Here is a 3,582-nt window from a genome sequence, read left to right on the forward strand (position 1 = left end):
AGAAGCTGCAGGAGGTGATTGAGGTCCCAGAGGACAGACAGCTGGAGGAGGTAGATGAGGTCCCGGAGGACAGACAGCTTCAAGAGGTGAGTGAAGTCCCAGATGACACTCAGGTGGAGCAGGTGGCCGGCAGCCTATCAGTGGTTCTGAAGGGCCAGCCATGAAGTAGAAAAAGTAGTGCAATTCTGACAAAGAATGAGGCTCCCCTTCAGCCCTATTGACCTGCAAGGCAGAAGGAGGCAATGTTTTGAAATATATTAATTTGATGGACAGAAGCACCAACACAAGCTGCACCTTATAACACAGGTGATAGTCCCTTGTACCTCCCCCTTCTCCACGTTTCAAAATAGCAGCATCAGTGCCATAAAGTTTCCCTTCCACTGCGTCCTGCCAGCAGGGGAGTGAAGAAAAAATCATGAGGACAAACTGCTGTCCTCACATGCCACTGTGTCTGCCTGCAAATGTAGGCAGGCTGGGGGCCTGTCCCAGGGAAGGCAAAGACATTGCACAGTAATAAAGAAGCATGTTTTTGGGCCGGGCGCGGTGGCTCATGCCTGTAATCCTAGAACTTTGGGAGGCCGTGGTGGGTGGATCACCTGAGGTCAGGAGATCAAGACCAGCCTGGCCATCATGGTGAAACCCCATCTTTAAAACAAAAAAAAAAAAGAGAAGCATATTTTTGACACAGGGATATCTATGTATATCCTCATTCCTCCCTCACCACCATCACAGGAGCATGTTCCTTGCATCACAAAGAGAGGAATAAAAAGCCCCTGTCCACACGAGTCGCAGCTACTCTTAAGAATGTTTTTGAGGCCTTTCATGTTCTGTCTCTGATTCTCAGAACTCTGTAAGGTCAGTGTGACCACCCTGCTCCAAATCTAAGAAAACAGAGGCTCCCAGATGAAGAATATTCTCCCAGGGTCACTCAGCTGGAAAGAGACAGAGTGGAAGTCGATTCCTGCTCTGCTTGGAGAACCCCCTCATCCCTGCACTGCTTCCTTTCTTGACAAAGGGTCTTCACTCTGGAGATGCCACCGGTGGGCAGAAAGAGCTCTGGAGAGATGTGGATTCCTGAAACCTGAGGGGAACTGGGAGAGGGTTTTCTGACAGAACAATCCTACATACAGATGTTAGTTTCACACAGCTATAATATTTGTTTTAACTCCCAGGTAATACCAAATTCTAAATGCAGTATGACATAAAGAATAATTCTGACCACGGAAATATGAGGTGGGAATTATAAACAACAGAAGTTTTAAAAATCTGTTTGATTTCAAGTGTACAAGTCCCATTATGTGTGATCAGAGGACTCGGCAGCTGTCAAAGCTACAGAGGCCACAGGAGAACCAGCTTAGCTGAGCATCATTTAAAGCCTTCGTTGGGATTTGTCGCTGTAGGTAATGAGTAATGTTCACTTTTTATTACCTCATAGCCAAGGCACATTTTGTTACAAACATGGAACCTCTGACACTTAAAGTATTAGATCAGGGACACCACTGGGTGGGGTTGGGGCATTTTTGCACAGCGCAGCTACCAACAGAGATGGGACTGCGATGAATTATGGAATTGACTTTGTCAAAGAACATTCAAAATTGCACAAAGAACATATTAATGTTGGATTAATAAGTTTTCACTTTGTTCACTTCTGGGATTACAACAGGTATTCTAAATGTTAATCACCTACTTATGGCAGAATATAAAATCACAGCTAAAAAAGAAAACCCCACGTATTTTGGAAAGGGGACCCTGCAACACCTTGAGTAAAAGGGATCAGTCAGTGTCCACTGGGCTGTGAGACCTACAGCAGTGGAGTTCAGTGGCATCGCCTCATGTTATTTCTGGAGACAGAACAGTGAAAGCCTTTCAGCCCTCTGCCCATAAGCATTTATGGCTTCTGGAGGTGCCACCAAAGATGACCAGCTTGGAATAGAGAAGCCTGAAAGCTCATGGAGAAGATTTTGCTTTTCAAAAAGTCAAAACAAAGAAGGTACCAGAACCCACAGAGCAGAGGCCAGGCCAGGAAGAGGGTGCTGTAGGAAAAGATAGAAGTGTCCTGAAATAGGCAAAGTGACCCCAGCATTTACCTTTGTCTTCTCTGTTTTCAGTTGGGATGCAGCTGCTGTTCCTCTTGGGAATTGAATGAGGTCCTGAATTGGCTAGGGCCAGAGAAGAGAACGTGGCTTAATCTGGCTTGCATGTTCTGTGCAGAATGAGAAACCCTCCACGCCCTCCTCTGCCATCTCACTATCTTTGCCACACTCATGTCCCTAACCACAGACACGGGGTTTATTGACCAGATGCCTCAGATGACCTGGAGTCCCCTGGGCTTTCATCCTTGAGGAAGACACCACAGAGCTCTAGTCTAGGTAACATTTTCTTTCTTTTTTTTTTTTTTTTTTTTGAGATGGAGTTTCGCTCTTGTTGCCCAGGATGGCATGCAATGGTACAATCTGCAACCTCTGCCTCCTGGGTTTAAGTGATTCTCCTGCCTCAGTCTCCCAAGTAGCTGGGATTACAGACACCCACAACCGTGTCTGGCTAATTTTTTGCATTTTTAGTAGAGACGGGGTTTTACCATATTGGCCAGGCTGGTCTCAAACTCCTGACCTCAGATAATCCACCTCCTCAGCCTCCCAAAGTGCTTCCCAGCACTTTACAGGCATGAGCCACCATGCCTGGCCTGGATTTTCTTAACTCTCAACCAACTGTGGACAGGTAGGGCTCTAACCAGCTAGAAATGAGCTCTAAATCAGGTGTTCCCAGTGCATATCAGAGGAAATCACTCGTAACTTAAGCACTAAAAATTAAAATAGTGTTAGGCGGCTGGTTAGCTCAGTTGGTGAGCAAACCGACCGCCGGACAGTAATAATTAAAAAAAAAAAAAATAGCAACAGCCATGGATGGGAAGAATTTCAATAAACCCTGGACAGGAACAGCACTGCTCCTTTTCTTCAAGCCGTAGGGGCATTCAAAATTCTGTGGATTTATAGTTAATCTAACTTCCATATCTAACCAGGTATTATCAGTATTTATGAACAGAAATGGACATAAAGAGATGAACAGTAATGAAAAAAGGTAAGAGCTGCAGAAATTAACTGGAAAGTTTTAGGGTTACACTTAAAATGTTAAGAGGAGGAAGATTACATAGAAATTTACTAATAGAGTTATATAGCTCACAATAAACAATTTAAACAAGTAAAAAGAATGAAGCTCCAAAAAGTGTAAATAAATGCTTCTTTTCTTTTTTTCTTATTTTTTTTAATTGATACGAACATACCCAAAACCAGCTTCTTTTCTTAAAGCAGATCTCATGGTACAATATTGATCCATGAAGACATTGCCCAGAAAATTTCCGCTTTCATCAGTACATACGGCTCCCATTCTAAAATGTCCTTGCTATTACTTTTCTCAAATGAAATAAAAATAAAGCCTTCACACTGACTCAAGGTGGGAAGGGGAGCTGGCCCATTTGCCTACTAGGCTTATCTCCTCATTTAAAAGTAACCAAGAGGGACTGGGCGTGGTGGCTCACGCCTGTAATCCCAGCACTTTGGGAGGCCGAGGCAGGTGGATCACGAG

At 44.3% G+C, this 3,582-nt stretch overlaps 1 protein-coding gene across 6 annotated transcripts in view; it reads left to right on the forward strand.

The window, feature by feature from the left end:
- The window catches only part of LOC116564692, a 14,923-nt gene extending 14,085 nt beyond the window's left edge, over window positions 1-838 (forward strand). For all 6 annotated transcript variants that reach the window (XR_004275045.1, XR_004275047.1, XR_004275046.1 and 3 more), the window contains one exon: window positions 15-838. The gene's annotated coding sequence lies outside the window, so the exon portion shown is untranslated. The remainder of the gene's footprint in view (window positions 1-14) is intronic.
- Window positions 839-3,582: the final 2,744 nt, after the last annotated feature.

The sequence above is a fragment of the Sapajus apella genome, unplaced genomic scaffold (genome assembly GCF_009761245.1).
Source record: "Sapajus apella isolate SASKATOON/1434 unplaced genomic scaffold, GSC_monkey_1.0 scaffold38, whole genome shotgun sequence".
NCBI classification, from domain to species: domain Eukaryota; kingdom Metazoa; phylum Chordata; class Mammalia; order Primates; family Cebidae; genus Sapajus; species Sapajus apella.